This window comes from Triticum dicoccoides, chromosome 4A (genome assembly GCF_002162155.2).
Source record: "Triticum dicoccoides isolate Atlit2015 ecotype Zavitan chromosome 4A, WEW_v2.0, whole genome shotgun sequence".
In the NCBI taxonomy this organism is placed as follows: domain Eukaryota; kingdom Viridiplantae; phylum Streptophyta; class Magnoliopsida; order Poales; family Poaceae; genus Triticum; species Triticum dicoccoides.
The window spans coordinates 192,505,496-192,525,268 of NC_041386.1; the positions used below are offsets into that span (position 1 = coordinate 192,505,496).

The 19,773-nt window shown below is 50.2% G+C and overlaps 1 long non-coding RNA gene across 2 annotated transcripts; it reads left to right on the forward strand.

Annotated features, from left to right (window-relative positions):
- Positions 1 to 16,978: 16,978 nt before the first annotated feature.
- Positions 16,979 to 18,978, forward strand: LOC119288837. 2 transcript variants are annotated; one of them, XR_005141298.1, is made up of 2 exons: positions 16,979 to 17,468; positions 18,492 to 18,978. It is a non-coding gene; the product is annotated as an uncharacterized LOC119288837 (long non-coding RNA). The 2 variants fall into 2 exon arrangements; XR_005141299.1 differs by having other exon boundaries at positions 18,535 to 18,978.
- The last annotated feature ends 795 nt before the right edge of the window (positions 18,979 to 19,773 follow it).

Consider the following 19,773-nt stretch of genomic DNA (forward strand, 5'->3'; position numbering starts at 1 on the left):
TTGGTGAAACCAACATCGGCAAGCACCCGACCGCGGTTATGCGATCAGGGTGGTCCTCAATATCAAAGATGATAGGCGTGTTGGACCATTTCAGAGGCTTGCGTGACTCGACGGGTGGTTCTGCTGCATTAACTTCCCGCACCCACTGCTTGAGCTGGCGGTGCGAGGTGTGCAGAGAAGCACCACCGTCAATGCACAGGACCTCTGTGGCTTTCTGGAACTCCTGCTCATCAGTCTCCTCATCATCCATGTCTTCATCATCGTCGTCATCTTCATCCTTGTCGCGGCCGCGAGGAGGTCTGTCTCCTTGCCGCTGCTTGGCCTTGCCGCGGCGTCCTCCTCGGCCGGGACGTTTCTTGCCGGATCCCCCAGCACCTTCCTGGGCCTTCTCCTTGTCGCGCCGCTCGTATTCAGCTTTCTGTTACTCAACAAGTTGTTCGACTTTCTTACAGTTCTGGAGATCATGGCCCTTGGTGCGGTGGATCTTGCAATACTGCTTGTTGGTGCCGTCCTGCTTATCGGCGACCGCCACCTCCGCGGCAACCTCCTTGCCGGAGTCACCAGCTTTGGCTTCCTTGGCGCCACCACCGTTGCCGGACTGCTCAACAACTAGCACCTCTTTGCCTTTCCTCCTTCTGTTGTTCCGCCGCCGGTTTTTCCTTGCCGGGGCAGCATCTTCACTGTCAGATCCTCCCGCTCCTATATTCTCTCCGGGGAGTCTCCTCCCTTCCTCAGCACGTGCACGCTTGTCGGCCAGTGCATATAACTCACTGACGTCCCTGATCTTGCACATCGCCATTTCCTCCCGCATCCTGCGGTTTCGCACGTTCTGATGGAATGCGCTAATCACCACCGCAGGGTGGACGTCTGGGATGTTGTGCTGCACACTGCTAAATCTCTGAATGTACTTGCGCAGGGGCTCTCCTTCCTTCTGGGCGAGCAGATGAAGATCACTCTCCTGGCCATGAGGCTTGTGTCCGCCTGCGAAGGCGCCGACAAACTGATGGCACAGATCAGCCCAAGAGGATATGGAGTTGTCCGGCAAGTGCATGAGCCAGGACTTGACGTTGGGCTTGAGTACCAGCGGGAAGTAATTGGCAAGGATCTTGTCATCCTGTCCCCCAGCAACCTGCACCGCAATGGTGTAAATGCTGAGGAACTCCGACGGATGCGTCTTGCCGTCGTACTTCTCCGGTACGTCTGGCTTGAAGTTCTTCGTGCTGGGCCACTGGACTTGCCGCAGCTCACAAGTGAACGCAGGGCAACCTACCGCATACAGCAGATCGCCTGGTTCCCCTGGCGCATGCATGTCAACAGAGGGCCCAGCGCGCTTGTCGGATTGACGCCGCGCTTCTCTTCGGTGCTTGATGCGAGTTCGAGCGTCTTCTTGTTGTCGATCATGAAGAACTTGGCGCTGATCGCGACGAGCTCATGGATCCGAAGATGCGGTGGAGTCGCTGTCGAGGTGGATCCGGTGAGTCGGTGATCTCGGCCTTCGGGGTGGTAATTGCATGGTAGTTGCACCTCCACCCATTTCGTCGCCACCGGCTCGCGTCCGGCAACCCTGCCGCGGCGGGGACGCGCTCGGCCGCCGTGGAGTGTCGCCGTTGGCGTAGCCGATGAGACTCTGAATGGTGGCCCTCCATTCGTAGATCTTGTCCGACGTCAGAGGGTAATCTAGGAGAAGTTGAGCTCGCGCCAAAGCTTTTGCTGGAGTGGTGGGTGGCAGTGGCGGACGGCGCGAGGAGCGGGACGTGCTCGAACATCTAACTATGTTAGAAGGAGCAGTATCCCGTCCAAGTGACTGTGCCCCGCTCGTGCCAACATGCTGGCATGCATGCTGGTCTTGAGCGCCCCAAGATCCACCAGCTTGGTCTTGGCCTATCACGCGTATGTCACTGCGAGTGCCATGACGCTGTTGATCTTGCACCTCTTGAGAGTGGCGCGGAACATGTACAGTCGCCAAGGTCTGTGCAGCCTTGTCTTTGGACCTGGCAGCATCATAAGCTTCCTCGTCGATGTCCATTCTTCCGCCGGTGTCCATTCCACCACCCGTTTGCTCCAACGGTGGAGGAAGTGACGTGGACGGAGCGGCTGCCGCCGAAGTCTTCTTCTTCGGTGGCATGTTGATGAAGGGAATGAAGATCTAGCTCGTGTGAATGCCGGATCAGGTTCACGCAATCTCGACGCCCCCTACCTGGCGCGCCAAAGATGTCGGGGGAAACTGATCCACGAACACCTATGGGGCCGGCGGACCGGGCCCCTTTCGGTTCGGCGGGGGGCGGAGATCGCACGAAGAGCAGATCGAGGCGAAGCACACGAGCAGTTTACCCAGCTTCGGAGCTCTCCGGAGAGATAACACTCCTACTGCTGCTTGTCTGGTTGTATTATCTTGTGTTCTTGCTCTAGGGAGAGAGCGTAGTGTTTTCTGGGTTACGAATGAGTCGAACCGAACCCCCTCTACGTTGCGCATGGGCCTCCTTTTATATGCTCAAGGGGTCACCGACAGGTGGCAATGCAGAGAAGGGCACGAATGTAAAAAGCGAGGTGGTTGGTACAGTTACTTGTAAAGTGCACCCTACCTAACCCTGACGGCAGGGGACAAGGGTATTAAATGCCCATCTGAGTCGTCCAAACAGTGCAGAAAAGGACTGTTAGGGACGCCACCGTTCGCCATGATGGCGATCTTGTCAGCTTCGCATGTCACTGCACACCGCCGGCTGCACAGCCTCCCGCCACGCGCGCCTGGAGAGGCCCCCAGAGCGACACGTTGGTGGATGTGCTGGAGCGAGGGCACAGAGTGCCGCCTGCCGCGGCAAGCACCTTGCCGCTGCTGTTATCTTGTCGGGTCCGGAAGCTTGTCGCTCACTGGGCCTCGAGGTACCTTGGTTGGTCTTCCCGGCAAGCTCCTCTTGCCGGGGCCTTGTTGCCTTGCCGGAGCGCGTGGCGCGTCGCGGCAAGTTCCTTGGAGTGTCTTGGTTGGCCTTCCCGGCAAGATCCTCTTGCCGGGGCCTTGTTGCCTTGCCGGAGCGCGTGGCGCGTCGCGGCAAGTTCCTTGGCGTGTCTCGGTTGGCCTTCCCGGCAAGCTCTTCTTGCCGGGGCCTTGTCTCCTGAGCTTAAATACTTTGTTCTTGAATGGCTCCAAGGGAACCACGGAGGGTCTTGGCGTTCGCCCGGCAAGCCTTGCCGCGGGGTGCTGCAACTGCCCGTGCACAAGTTCGGGGTACTAGGGTACCCCTGTTCTAGTACACCGACAATATGTCTCATGAGTTTAATTTTGCTAAATTTAGTAGACAACCCCATGATGAGGAATTGCCTAGTAAAGATGAAATTATTGGTCTTGTTTCTATTGCCGTGCCTCCTAGTGATTCTTTAGAACAATATTTGCTAGACCATGAAAATGATACGTATATGAATGAAAGAAGGGAAATAGATGAAGTATTCTTTAAACAAGGACCTATTCTGAAACACAACTTGAATGTTGAAATCCTAGGGGATCCACCTCCACCCAAGGGTGATCCCGTGTTTGAGCTTAAACCATTGCTTGATACTCTTAAATATGCTTATCTTGATGAAAAGAAGATATGTCCTGTTATTGTTAGTGGTAACCTTTCAGAGCATGATGAAGAGAAATTATTGAAAACTCTGAAGAAGCACCGTGCTGCTATTGGATATACTCTCGATGATCATAAGGGCATTGGTCCCACTCTATGTCAACACAAAATAAATTTGGAGAAAGACGCCAAACCAGTTATTGATCACCAACGACGGCTAAATCCTAAGATGAAAGAAGTGGTAAGAAAGGAAATACTAAGGCTCCTTGAAGCAGGTATAATTTATCCTATTGCTGATAGTCAGTGGGTAAGTCCTATCCATTGTGTCCCTAAGAAGGGAGGTATTACTGTCGTTCCTAATGATAAAGATGAATTGATTCCGCAAAGAATTATTACAGGTTATAGGATGGTGATTGATTTCCGCAAATTAAATAAATCTACTAAAATGATCATTACCCTTTGCCTTTCATTGATCAAATGCTAGAAAGATTATCCAAACATACACATTTTTGCTTTCTAGATGGTTACTCTGGTTTCTCTCAAATACCTGTGTCAGCTGATGATCAAGAAAAGACTAGACGTATGCCTTTTGGTTTATGTAATTCACCTGCTACCTTTCAAAGATGCATGATGGCTATATTCTCTGACTTATGTGAAAAGATTTGTGAAGTTTTCATGGATGATTTCTCTGTTTATGGATCCTCTTTTGATGATTGGTTGAGCAACCTTGATCGAGTTTTGCAGAGATGTGAAGAAACTAACCTTGTCTTGAATTGGGAGAAGTGCCACTTTATGGTTAATGAAGGTATTGTCTTGGGACATAAAATTTCTGAAAGAGGTATTGAAGTTGACAAAGCTAAAGTTGATGCTATTGAAAAGATGCCTTGTCCCAAGGACATCAAAGGTATAAGAAGTTTCCTTGGTCATATCAGTTTTTATAGGAGGTTCATTAAGGACTTCTCAAAAATTTCCCGGCCTCTGACTAACCTATTACAAAAATATATTCCTTTTGTCTTTGACGATGATTGTGTAGAAGCATTTGAAATACTTAAGAAAGCCTTGATTTCTGCAAATATTGTTCAGCCACCTGATTGGAATTTACCCTTTGAAATCATGTGTGATGGTAGTGACTATGCTGTAGGTGTTGTTCTAGGACAAAGAGTTGATAAAAAATTAAATGTTATTCAATATGCTAGTAAAACTCTAGACAATGCCCAGAGAAATTATGCTACTACTGAAAAGGAATTCTTAGCCGTTGTATTTTCTTGTGCTAAATTCAAACCTTATATTGTTGATTCTAAAGTAACTATTCACACTGATCATGCTGCTATTAAATATCTTATGGAAAAGAAAGATGCTAAACCTAGACTTATTACATGGGTTCTCTTGCTACAAGAATTTGATTTGCATATTATTGATAGAAAGGGAGCTGAGAATCCCGCTGCAGACAACTTGTCTAGGTTAGAGAATGTTCTTGATGACCCACTACCTATGGATGATAGCTTTCCTGATGAACAATTAGCTGCCATAAATGCTTCTTCCACTGCTCCATGGTATGCTGATTATGCCAATTACATTGTTGCTAAATTTATACCACCTAGTTTCACATACCAGCAAAAGAAAAAGTTTTTCTATGATTTAAGACATTACTTCTGGGATGACCCACACCTTTATAAAGAAGGAGTAGATGGTGTTATTAGACGTTGTATACCTGTGATGCCCCGGGTTCAATCATACACTAATCATACACGCAAACGTGTACGATCAAGATCAGGGACTCATGGGAAGATATCACAACACAACTCTACAAATAAAATAAGTCATACAAGCATCATATTACAAGCCACAGGACTCGAGGGCTCGAATACAAGAGCTCGATCATAAATGAGTCAGCGGAAGCAACAATATTTGAGTACAGACATAAGTTAAACAAGTTGCCATAAGATGGCTAGCACAAACTGGGATACATATCGAAAGAGGCGCAGGCCACCTGCCTGGGATCCTCCTAAACTACTCCTGGTCCTCGTCAGTGGCCTGCACGTAGTAGTAGGCACCTCTAGTGTAGTAGGAGTCGTCATCGACGGTGGCGTCTGGCTCCTGGACTCCATCGTCTGGTCGCAAGAAACGGGTATAGAAAGGGGGGGAAAGGGGGAGCAAAGCAACCGTGAGTACTCATTCAAAGTACTGCAAGCAAGGAGCTAAATTACAATGCATGCATTGGTATCAAATGGAAAAGGGGTAGCATATGTGGACTGAACTGTAGAATTCCGGAATAAGAGGGGGATAGCTAGTCCTATCGAAGACTATGCTTCTGGCAGCCTCCATCTTGCAGCAGAAGAAGAGAGTAGATGGTAAGTTAACCAAGTATCATCACATAGCATAATCCTACCCGGTGATCCTCCCCTCGTCGCCCTGTGAGAGAGCAATCACCGATTGTATCTGGCACTTGGAAGGGTGTGTTTTATTAAGTATCTGGTTCTAGTTGTCAAAAGGTCAAGGTACAACTCCAGGTCGTCCTTTTACCGAGGGACACGACTATTCGAATAGATAAACTTCCCTGCAGGGGTGCACCACATTTCCTAACACGCTTGATCCCCTATGGCCGGACACACTTTCCTGGGTCATGCCCAGCCTCGGAAGATCAACACGTCGCAACCCCACCTAGGCACAACAGAGAGGTCAGCACGCTGGTCTAAATCCTATGGCGCAGAGGTCCGGGCCCATTGCCCATTGCACACCTGCACGTTGCGAGGGCGGCCAGAAGCAGACCTAGCCCCCTTAATACAAGAGCAGGCTTACGGTCCAATCCGGCGCTCTCAGTCGCTGACGTCACGAAGGCTTCGGCTGATACCATGACGTTGAGTGCCCATAACTGTTCCCGCGTAGTTCGTTAGTGCGTATAGGCCACTGGCCAGACTCAGATCAAATACCAAGATCTCGTTAAGCGTGTTATTTTGAAATAATCGCGGACGCCGACCAGGGCCAGGCTCACCTCTCTCCTAGGTGATCTCAACCTAACCTGTCACTCCGCCACAAAGATCCACTCAGAGGGCCATCGGGACAAACATCCTTTCGGACCCAATCCGTGAATCACTCGCGGGTACTCTACGAGCCGACCCGACTTTAGTGACCACAAGTATCATATAATATGTATATAAGTATATACTCGTGATCACCTACCGAGTGATCACAGCCTGATAGTATAGCATGGCAGACGAACAAGAATGTAGGGCCACTGATGGTAAACTAGCATCCTATACTAAGCATTTAGGATTGCAGGTAAGGTATCAATAACTGTAGCAACAATGACAGGCTATGCATCAGGATAGGATTTACGGAAAGCAGTAACATGCTACACTACTCTAATGCAAGAAGTAGAGAGAAGAATAGGCAATACCTGGTGATCAAGGGGGGGCTTGCCTAGTTGCTCTGGCAAGAAGGAGGGGTCGTCAACAACGTAGTCAACCGGGGCACCAGCAGCGACGTCAGTCTCGTAGTCTACCGAGAGAAGAGGGGGAAGAAACAATGAATACAATGCAAACAGATGCATATCGATGCATGACATGACAAGTAGCGGCGCTAGGTGTGCCCTAACGCAGTAGGTGGTGATACCAGTGAAGGGGAAAAACAACCAGGAAAATATCCCCGATGTTTCGCGTTTTCGGACAGATGAACTAGAGGGGGAAAGTAATGTGTTTGCTATGATAGGTATGTGTGGCAGACGAACGGGCCGCGAATCCGGATTTGTCTCATCGTTCTGAGCAACTTTCATGTGCAAAGTTTTTCCATTCGAGTTACAGATTATTTTATATGATTTTCTGAAGTTTTAATTATTTTCTGATTTTAATTATTTATTTAAATTCAAATTATCCAGAATAGTAAATGATGATGTAAGCATGACATCAGGGTGACGTCAACAGGTCAACTGGTAGGTTGACCAGTCCAACTAGACAGGTGGGTCCAGTGGGACCCACATGTCATTGTCAGGGGCACTAACAGGGGGGTTTAGACTAACGAAATGGGTTAATTAGCGGGTGGGGCCTAGTGGTCAGTGACAACTTTTTGGTCTTAATTAACTAATTTAATTGATTAGCAATTTATCTATATATTGTTATTCGTTTATGGCGTGGGGCCCGCATGTCATAGACACAGGGGAGCCACGTCAGCGCTGACCAAGTCAATGGGTCAACGGGGCCCACCCGTCAGCGACACAAGGGGGGCCCACGCGTCAGGCCCGCTCAGCGACGGTCGGCGACTCATCGGAATCACGCCGGCGAGCTCATTCGTGGCGGCACGTCCTCGGGCATCATGGGAAATTGCCCAGAGGGCATCATTTTGGTCGCGGCCAGGCGCGTTAGAACGGCAAGACGACGACGCATCGGTTGGTGGTGGTTTCGTGGGCTGCGATGGCTGGAGATGAGTAATACAATGTTGCCGGCGGCGGGGTGTTTCAGGCGAGCAACGACAACGGCGATGCGGCGAGCTATTGGGAAAACAGAAGGGCGGGGCGAGGCCTACGTGCACGCGCAAGTACAACGGCACGAGCCCGGGGCCAAAGGGTCACCAGACGGCTATCGGCAACGAGCGCGGGCGGTGACGCATACGGGAGCTCGAGAAGATCGGAGCTACGGCGAGCTAGCGAACAAACGGAGAGGCTGGGGAGGATCTACGGGGCGCGGTGACTGCAACCGGCACTGGCCCGTGACCATTTGGTCACCGGAGACTTGTCGGCGACGAGCTCCGCGGTGCTGCTTTCGGCTGCTACGGCGATAGCTAGCTAGGGCGCGCGCAAGAGAGAGGAGGCATCTGGGGCTCACCGAGCGGCACACATGGTGGCCCTTGGGGGTTTAGTAGCAGCAGGGGCGTCGCCGGAGTTGGTGAAGAGCAACGGTGAAGCTCGTCGGAGCAGAGGAGGAAGACGGCGATGTGGTGGGCGTTGCGGTGGCTCGGAACTCCAACGGGGTGCACCAGTCGAAGTAGCGGACGACGGCGGCCCTTGGAGACACAGTAGGGCGGCGAGGTGGGCATGGTGGCCGTGGCTAGGCCGGAGCCATGGCGGCGGTGGCGCCCGGATGCGAAGGGGAGAGGGAGACGCATGGCCCAGAGGGGGAGCGGGGGTGAGTGGGAGATGGGATCAAGGAGGCGGAGGCGTGGCAGCCTTATCCCCTCCCGGCGCCAGTGGCGGCGAGGCAGTTGGGCGGGAGCGCGCCCCTATTCCGACCCGGGTCGGGGGAACAGGGAAGGGAGATGAGGTAGGGGGGCTGGGCCGGTTGGCCTTTGCCCAGTTGGGCTTGGCCAGCTGTTGCTAGCTGGGCCATGTGGCCCAGGGGGTTGGTTATTTTTCTATTTCTCTTTTGTTTTGTTTTTCTGTTTTTATTCTTTTTCTTTTCTGTTTTAAATCATTTTAAAATAATTAGGCAACTTCTAAAAATGGGTTTTCTCCACAATAATTACCAGTGAAATATTTGGCACCCACCGAACATTTTTGTTTCAGTGTTTGAAATTTTTTATCGTTCAACTCGATTTTGAATTTGAATTTTGTATCGGTTTCGAATCAACGCGAGTTTATCAACAGTAACCGAAGTGACGTGTCATCATTAGCAGAGTTTTACTATAGCTTAATTATCCGGTCGTTACAAAACTCCTTCACTACAAGAAATCTCGTCCTGAGATTTTAGGAGGTAGAGGGAAACAATGTTGGGTATTCATCAGCAGGCGATCCTCGCGTTCGCAAGTGGCTTCTTCTTCAGAGTGATGCGACCACTGGACCTTGAGGAATTTGATTGCCTTCTGACGTGTGCGGCATTCAGCTTGGTCGAGAATGCGGACCGGATGCTCTTTATAGGAGAGGTCATGTTACAATTCGAGCACTTCGTGATCCACTGCTCGGATTGGGTCCTTGAAGCAACAACGGAGTTGTGACACGTGGAACACATCATGAACCTGAGAAAGGTTTGGTGGAAGCTCCAGTTGATATGCCACTTTTCCACGCCTTTCGAGAATAGTGAAGGGGCCGATATAGCGAGGAGCAAGCTTGCCCTTGATCCCGAAGCGATGAGCACCCTTCATTGGTGTAACTCGAAGATAAGCCTTTTGGCCAGGTTCATAGACCATGTATTTATGATGACGGTCATACTGACTCTTCTGACGTGACTGAGTAGTCTTGAGATTCTCATGAATAATGCGGACTTGTTCTTCGGCATGTTGGATAATATCCGGACCGAAGAGTGGACGTTCCCCAGTTTCTGACTGGTTCAGAGGGGTCCGACACTTTCGTCCATATAACACTTCGAAGGGGGCCATCTTCAGACTAGCTTGATAGCTATTATTATAAGAGAACTCAGCATACGGAAGAGATTCCTCCCATTTCTTGCCCAAGGAAATTACACATGCTCAAAGCATGTCTTCAAGGATTTGGTTGACATGTTCAACTTGCCCTTGCGACTGAGGATGAAACGCAGTACTGAACGACAGATGAGTTCCCATAGCTTCTTGGAAACTTTCCTAGAATCTTGAAGTGAATAAGCTGCCACGGTCCGAACTAATAACCAGTGGAATACCGTGAAGTGAAACAATTCTGGACATGTAGAGAGTTGCAAGCTGACTAGCAGTGATTGTTTCTTTGACCGCCAGAAAATGTGCAACTTTAGAAAGTCGGTCAATGACGACAAGAATAGCATCATTACCTTTCTGCGATTTGGGAAATCCAGTGACGAAGTCCATTTCAACATGGTCCCATTTCCATTCAGGAATTGAGATAGGTTGCAGAGTTCCAGTAGGCCTTTGATGCTCTGCTTTGATATGATGGCAAACATCACACTCAGCAACATATCGAGCAATGTCTTGCTTCATATTAGACCACCAGAATTTCTGACGAATATCCTGGTACATCTTTGTACTACCAGGATGGATGGACAGAGGCATATCATGAGCTTCTTTCATAACCTTTTTAGTCTGATCCATGTTTGTCCTCGAACATGGTACCACTAGGCAACCTTTGAAGTACAAGGCGCCATCATCGGCGATAGTGAAGAATGAGGGCTTTCCTTCTGTGAGATGGCGTTTAATCTTCTGGACTTCAGAGTCATAACCTTGAATAGTCTTTATACCGTCTATGAGATCTGGTAAGACAGCCAGGGTATTTAGAGAACCCTTAGTAACAACATGAAGATTCATCTTTTGGAACTCTGGGGGAGGGGGAGCGAGTGCACCAGGAGGGACAATACGCAGGTTTAGCTTTCTAAACTCTTCCACAAGCGAGGGCTGAACTTTGTGAACCTGGAGGTGATTGCACTAAGACTTGCGGCTCAAGGCATCAGCCATTACATTAGCCTTGCCTGGGGTATAGGATATACCTACATCAAAGTCTGCAACTGTCTCCATCCATCTCTGCTGACGAAGGTTCAGGTCTGGCTGAGTAAACAGATACTTCAGACTTTGGTGGTCGGTGAAGATCTCGCAATGGTTACCGAGAAGGTAATGTCGCCACTGCTTCAGAGCATGAATGACAACAGCAAGCTCGAGGTCGTGAACTGGGTAGTTCTGTTCGTGAGGGCGCAGCTGACGAGAGGCATAAGCAATCACTCTGCGCTCTTGCATTAGGACACAGCCTAATCCTTGACGGGAATCGTTGAAGTAAATGACGAAGTCCTTCTTAGTATCAGGTGGAGCAAGCACTGGGGCAGAAGTCAACTTGTCTTTGAGTGCCTGGAAACTTTCCTGACACTTGTCTATCCATTGGAACTTGACACCCTTATGCAACAGGTTAGTCAGAGGCCTGGCGATCTTGGAGAAGTTCTCTACGAATCGACAACAATAGCTGGCGAGACCGAGAAAACTTTGGACTTGCTAGGCATTCTTCGGAGGAGTCCAATCGAGAATAGCCTGGACTCATTCAGGGTTGACGGCAATACCATCCATGGAGATGACATGCGGAAGATAGGTCACTTCGGATAGCCACAATTCACACTTGGAATACTTAGCGTAGAGTTGATGCTCTCGAAGCTTTTCCAGTACAAGACAAAGATGTTCAGCATGTTCTTCTTTGTTCTTGGAAAACACAAGGATATCATCCAGATAAACCGCGACGAACTTGTCGAGGTAATCCATGAATATATAGTTCATTAGACGAGAGAAGGTGGCGGGAGCATTCGTTAAGCCGAATGACATGACGGTGTACTCGTATGATCCATACCGAGTCACGAAGGCGGTCTTTGAGATATCCTCTTCACGAACACGGATCTGGTGCTAACCCAACCTCAAGTCGAGTTTGGAGAACACTGATGAACCGGCCAGTTGACCATGAAGATCATTGATCCGAGGGAGGGGATATTTGTTCTGAATAGTGGCTTGGTTAATAGGATGATAGTCCTGGACTAACCGGTTCGTCCCATCCTTCTTCTTAACAATGAGAGAAGGTGCTCCCCAAGGAGAGAAACTAGGGCGAATGAAGCCTTTGCTAAGAGATTTGTCGATTTCCTCCTTGAGCTCAATGAGTTCATGCGGCGGAATCTTGTAGGGTCATTTGGCTATAGGGGTGGTGCCTGGGTTCAAGTCGATGATGAATTCGACAGCTCTAGCAGGGGGATTCCCTGGAAGTTCTTCAGGAAAGATGTCTTGGAATTCGCGAACGACGGGAATGTTTTCAATGCCCTCGAGTGGTGCAGCGTTCAATGCATTCAAGGCATAAAGCCATGTCTCGGCATTCTGAACCAGATGAGCCTGGTAAGTAACTATTTCATCAGAAGGGTGTAGCAGATGGACGGTCTTAGTGGCGCAAACTATAGAAGCAGTATGCGCTTTCAACCAATCCATTCCCAAAATGAGATCAATGCTACAGGACTTCAGTACGATGGGAGAGACAAGGAATTCTAGTCCTTAGGGCATCTCCAGCCGCGCCCCAAGGAAGGCCTCCCCAGGTGATTTTTTTGCGCCGACGCCAAACAAACAGCCCAGTCGCTCCCCCAGGAGCCCGATTTTCGCCGGCCTGGGCCGAAAACAGCGCCGGCGGACCCAGGCCGAACCCGGCGCACTGGGGGGCGCACGGGGGCGCCGGGGCAAACTGTTTTGGCGCGAAACAGCCGCGGGCCCGCCGCGTCAGCGACATGGCGCCTCATCTTCTCCCAACGGCCTCGATTCCCGCGGGAAATCAATGGCAAGGCTGCCGCCGGTCAGCCTTGCCATTGATTCCTCACGGGCGGCGCGTCACGGGACGACGCGCCGACGCCTCCCATCCCTCGCACGCGTACACACGGGTGTGGCGCGACTATATAGCCGGTGGCCTGCACTCGCCTGTGCCCACACCAGCCCCGCCCCTCGTCGCCGCCCAGCTCCTCCCTCTCCCTACCTCTCCCGAGCGCCGCCGCCCAGCCCCTCCCTCTATCTCTCTACCTCTCCCGAGCCCGTCGCCATGGCGGAATGCTACCCCGGAGACGAGGCGGCGGCCAACGGCTTCGGCCTCCGTTTGCTCCGTGAACAGGAGTCCTGGCTCCTGTTCCAGGCGAACATCCCGGCACCGCCCGACATGCGCGCCGGGCCGATGGGGTGGAGGCTCAGCGCCGGGGGAGTGCCCATTCCCCCGTTGCCCGACGCCGTGGCGAAGCCGAAGTACTTCGCCGAGGAAGTAGAGGTCGTCCGCACCTCCCTCACCGACGCCCAACTCTCCCTCCCCCAGTATGCTGCCGACAACCATGCGGCTTGGGCGGCGTATTTCGAGCGCCGCCAGCAGCAGCGCTTGGTGTCCACCAACGGCGCGCCGGTGGTCGGCGGCCGGCAGAACAGCGAGGGGTGCCACTTGTGGTGGGGCGTCCCCGGCCGAACACTCGAGGGCGTGCTGACGTACCTCGAGGGTGGCAACGACCCGCCGTTGGCGTACCCGGCGAGGGCGGCCGCCCCGGCGCAGCACCGACGCACCGGGCCATGGGTGCCAAGGAGGTTCGGGTCCTCCTCCTCTTCTTCCTCCTCCTGATCTTCATCGCACTCCTCCGGCACTCCGGCCCTGCTCGGCGTCAAGGTCGAGCCCGCGACGGAGACGCCGCTCGGCCGGCACACTCGCAGCGCCGGCATCGTCATCAGCGGGGGCGGCCGGCGCGCCTACTCGTCGGTTCCTCCTCCGCGCTTCGTCAAGCCAAAGACGGAGCCGAGGCTCGCGCCGGTGAAGACGGAGTCGGGGCTCGCGCCGGAGAAGAAGGAGCCGGCCGCGCCGGTGACGATGGAGCTTGACGACGACGACACGGCCCTGGAATGGGCGCGCAGGGACTCCATAGCGATGGAGAAGGGGCGCCTGGAGAAGGCGAAGGATTGCCAGTGTGCCGCCCTACTTCGCTTCGCAGAGCGTCAACGCGGCCGCGACGAAGGCGGAGTCGTCGTCATCTGTGACAGCGAGGACGATGCGCCGCCACCAGTCCGCCATGGCGACGCCGGGCAGGGGTCCAGCAGGGGCGCCCGCGTCAAGGAGGAGAAGGCCGACGACGACGATGGCGGCGACGACGGCGACTTCACCCAGTTTTTCCTTTAGATTAGTTTATGTATATGTGCTATGTAATGAAAATCCGCGAACTTCGCCAAAATGTGCCGAATTTTATCGTGTTTAGCTGAAATTTATCGTGTTTGGCCGAATTTTATCGTGTTTAAGCCGAACTTTGCCGAACTTCTTTTATTTTAAAACGTGCCTGGGGGCGGCCCCGGGGCCGGCGGCTGGGGACCAACTCGCCCCTAGGCCCAATTTTTGCGCCGGCTCACCCCCAGGCGGCGATTTTAGGCGCCCCCTGGGGGGCCAACGGCTGGAGATGCCCTTAGATTTCAACGGGGACATCATTGCAAATCATGGAGGTCCGACATTGCCCTGCGGGGGTGTGTACTAATATCGAAGCATTCATGTCTTCGCTTTTAATGCCATGCATGAATGCAAAATCCTCTAACATGAATGAATTTGATGCACCTGTATCAAATAAAACGGATGCCGGTACTAAATTTGTGAGGAGTGTACCCATCACGGTAGCAGGCTGGTCTTGAGCTTCATTAAGATCAACGTGGTTGGCATGAACACGACCATAAGACCTGGCATTGTTGTTGCGAGGCTGGTTGCTTCCACGGCCAGCTGCGGGAAGGGCAGTCTCTGGCACGGTGACCTAGCTGACCACACTTGTAGCAGAGACCATTATTGAGAGTGGGAACAGGAGCTCGGGGTGGTTGAGATGGAAGTCTTGGCTGCCTAGTTGGTGGGGGAGGCAGACATGGTGCAACACAGGACTGCCTTGGAGCAGGTGCAGTTGACTGGTACATGCTGTTGGGTATCCATATCCTACGCTTCTGCGAGGACGGGCCCGAAGATGAGACCATGTCACAGTTGCACCTGTGAGAGCTCTGGTGTTCCTACAGACCAGTTTTGACATTGATGGCCTTGTTCACCAAGGTGGCGAAATCAGCAAAGTCATGCACTAGAAGTGCGAGCTTGATCTCAGCTTGGAGGCCATCACGGAACTCCTCCTGTCTGCGTGCATCAGTTGCAATGTCCTCTTCAGCATAGCGGGATAAATCCAGAAACTCCCGCTGATAAGCTTCGACAGTTTTGTTGCCCTGGGTGAGGTTGCAGAACTCACGCTTCTTCCGGTCCATGTCTCCCTGAGGAATGAAGCGGGCACGGAAAGTAGCTTGGAAGTCTGGCCAGGTGATGATTGTTCCAACCGGCAGAGTACACCTGTGGCTATCCCACCATTGAGCTGCGGGTCCTTTCAGGAAGAATGAAGCAAAGGTGACATAGCTGGCAGGGGCTACATCAGCAGACTCCATCTCATAGGTGACGTCATAGAGCCAGTCATCAGCATCTAGAGGCTGAGTTGAGCTGCGGTACACAATTGGGTTGAGGCGCATGAAATCCTGCAGAGTCACTTGGGCTGGCTGCTGGTTCATATTGGGGCGAGGAAACTGAGCCATCATATTTTCCATGAACTGTTGGATCATACCAGCCATCTACTCAGGCGGTGGTGGGGCATCGCCACCACAATCACGACCACCTGGTCTAACCATCCTACTAACTTATAACAGGGGTAGTTCAGCATTGAGAAATTTGCAAGGACAAGAATCATTCATGATGAAACATGCTTAATGAATGGAACACGATAGTTACTACATAGTAGTTGGCATATCTTACAAAAGGGATCATGCATAGAGTTCGATATACAGAGTTCAGTACACAGACTAAAGACATCATAGGCGGCACGCAAGCTCGCGGTGAATGCATCTAACACTAACAAGCAATCCTACATCAGTCCTAGGAGGAACTGTGGAGGTAGGTGTAACCTGACAACTGGTAGTGACGCGACGGGAAGTCCTCCACGTCAATAGACTGGGGTCCGTGGATACTCTTGTGTAGAACCCGACGCTCAGGTGGCAGAAGAGGACTAAGTGCGAGAGAGTAGCCTCCCACATCTGGCCAGCCGACACCCTGGGGCATCATGGTCCTGGCAAGGTAGATCACAGAACGCGACGGATCACCAGATCGGACAAAGGGGTGCAACAGCGTCATATCATGGTAAAGGTGCTGGCGGGTGGTGTACAACTCGTGGCGAAGAGCTTGGTTAGCTCTGTCCAACCCATCAGCATGCAGAACCAGGTTCTAATGGTAGAAGGGCTCTCGGGTGACAGTGGAGTAGGCAGCAGTGTAGTACCCCTCCACACCAACATCAAACGCGATAGCAATGTGCCTAAAAGGGGAGGTGTCCAACTCCCAATACTCTCAACGAAGACGTGTCGGAGTAGCATAAGCAGCATCATGGACTGTCATGTCGATAGTCACTCCAACACCATGAGCAATGTGCAGCACGGTAGTGGAGTCATACTTCCAAGAGTAGAGGTGGACGATGGCACGGTACTGCTCCTGGTTAAAGTCCTGATACTCCTCGTAGACAGTGTACTCAGGGTGCCAGGGATAACCCAGATAGGTCATCATCTCAACAAACACAACAAGTGATCCTGAGGCACCAATGGCCGTCGTGTGGCGCACGACCTGTCTCGTGGGTTCCATCTGAAAACAAAGATGTTTCAAAGGAGTCAAATGACAATGTGGATAATGGTCAATATACTACTCTAAGGAATAGCTAGGGCTTATCCAACTTTGGGGTGAACGTGGTCACGGGATCCTAATGTTAGACACTACACCACAACACTTAATCCATGGCAATTAACTGTCGGGAGAAATACCAGATTACAGGCAAATGATCTGCCGGGTATGGTTTTACAGCCAGTAGAAGTGTTGAATGGCAGATAAACTGCCGGGAGAATTCGAGCATGGCCCACCCGAGCGAGATTGCCCCCGTGGCGCAAGAATGTCCAAACTCACTGGCGCGAGATAGCGCGCGAGGCACTGAAAATTTTCACTGAAAAAATTATAGCCGCCGCCCCACCAGTTCTCCCCCAAACCGAACCCTCCTCCCAAGCCCATCCCTCCTCCCCGACCCATGCCGCCGCCGACCCTCTCCGCCCTCGATAGTGCCCTCCACCGCCGAATCGTGCAACCTCCACTGATTTTAATGGCGGCGGTGCATCGAGGTCAACGTCGCCTCCCTCCACTCGCATCTGGTGTGCGAGGTCAACATCGCCATCGGGATTGGTCAACGCCGTCGGTGCATCTAGATCGACGCTTGCCTCCATCCCCAGCACCAGATCCCACGACAGCACCAGGCCTCTCCATCGTTCTGCAAGCCCACCGACAACAAGCACAAGAGGAAGCAGTGCTTCTTGGCTCCTCTACTGTCTCTGTGTTGTCGCGCCACCACCATGCTGATGCGCCCTACACCCCCATGGACCTCCATCTGACAAGGACGGGCGGGTTTCCTCCACCCTGATGGCGAGCGCAGTGCGTGCCCCTCACTGCTACAGGCTACTCAGATCCAGCAAGGTGGAAACCAGATGCAAGTGAGATTTCCTTCCCAAGGTTGTGAACCTCTCCTTCTCTACTTATGAGCAATACATGTCAGGAATATTTCCTCATCTGTACACATAAATTTCTACTACTATACATTGCATCTTATTTATTGTATGCTTTCCTTGTCTATTGATCTGGAATTGAAGTACTGTTTTGGTTTGTTATTAAATCTCATGTATGTACCTGAATACCATCTATGGTTTACTTTCTTAGATACATTAAATTTTAGTAAGTTTCATGGATCAGTTTTTCACATCTAAAGTATGGTGTGATCCCTTCTGATTATGTGTTGATGATCATAATGGATTATGGAATGGTAAGCTACTCTGAAGCTTCTGATTACTGTCCATGCTATTGTATATTTAAAAACATGATTCATATGATATTTTTTGATTTTTTGTCCTCACATAATCACCCAGTTATTGAATTATGCCATTAAAAGTATACCAAATGCTCTTTTATTACTGTATTTTATGCTCATGGGTACAATTTATTTGTTTTGATGTTTTTACCAGGTAGACACTTTGTTGTGCTGTTAGTGATCAAACTAATCATTATTTTAAACTATGTAACAAATATTTACTTTGGATTCCGGTAAGAAACAGAAATAATATCAATGTTGTAAAAATTGATCTACTTGTGTCACAGATTGTATAGAAACAGCGGAAACTAGAGTCAGGATCATGTATACTTGCTTTCTAGTTATCATTTGAGATTTGACCTAAGTCAGCAGAATTCTTTTTTGTAACATGGTTCTCATCTCTGAACACATGTTGTTTTCCTTTTATGTTAAGATTTTTTTAAACAAACGCATTAATTGACAAATGATTTTTTAGCTTTTTATTTTATCTTTTTACAGGGGATTTGTTAGATTTTTATAATGTTTTAATTCTCTAAAATCAATTATTCCAAAGATTCATTGCTAGTGCTCCATGCTATAAAGTTTCAATGCTTTTAGCAGCTATATTAATCCAAAGGTTTTCTATAAATGACTAACTCATTACATCCAGCAGGTTCTATATTTGTTTCTTCATCGGTACCATCTTATTTGTTCAGGTTGGCATCACATTGGAAGATCTTTTGGTCACCATGTAGTTGAGCTAGTCAACTAGAATGTCTACATGGTTATTCTTATGTTCACGGTGACAACACAATCAAGTGATGCGTGGCTAATATGTGATCTTTTAAGCATTGCAAGTTTGGTGACTCTTCGGCCGGAGACATGTGGACCTCTTAGAATAACGTAGTTTCACATGATGGCGGCGAATTGGTATTTAGAACATCTCATGAATATGGCAATGCCATTCGAGAAACGACTGAGCAGAAATATACAAAAGTGTAAACATGCCATTGTTTCCTAGACATAGTTGTAGCCATAAGTCAAGCTCAAACAGTTTTTAGCTTAGTTTGGAGACATAACGTCTTATTGTCTCATGTAAATTATGTTTACCGATGTGGCTGGTTGCTACTGAACAGATCTATGGATGTTGAAATTTTCAATTTTTATTCTAAATGTGTTTGATGTCTGCTATTGAATCTTAAGTGGAATGATGTATGATGCCTGGGCATATTGTGCTTGATACTAAATTGGGGATATGTAGCCTAGAACAGCCTAGCTTGTTGGTGAAACGAAACATGGTGGCCTACTATCTGCCGGGCAAACTTGTTTGTGCTGGCTGTATAACTGCCGGCACATACATGAGCTAGGGCAGAAAAAATGTCGGGAGAATGTATCTGCCAGGACAAGTAATCCCCGGCAGCCGTCTCGTGGCGGTTCTATCTACCGGGAATATCACTGTCCCGGCCGTTTATCTGCCCTTTAAACAGGCTTTTCCCGGCAGTTTTTTTGTCCGTACATCAGTGTTGTGGTGTAGTGAGAGTTAGTAAATTCTTTTAACCCGAGTAGAAGAGAGTTCAGAGTCCCAGAGTAAGGATCGAGGAGTAAAAGATCCTAATACCACCCAAATGGCGATGTGGGCCCGTAAGACACACAACCATGTTAGTAAAAAGTTTTGTAATGTCTAGACTCGACTTCGGCTACGGAGTGTGGAAGGGGGATTCCTACAGGCAGTCGTCTCTGATTCCAACTTGTGACGCCCCCGATTCAATCATACACTAATCATACACGCAAACATGTACGATCAAGATCAGGGACTCACGGGAAGATATCACAACACAACTCTACAAATAAAATAAGTCATACAAGTATCATATTACAAGCCAGGGGCCTCGAGGGCTCGAATACAAGAGCTCTATCATAGACGAGTCAGCGGAAGCAACAATATCTGAGTACAG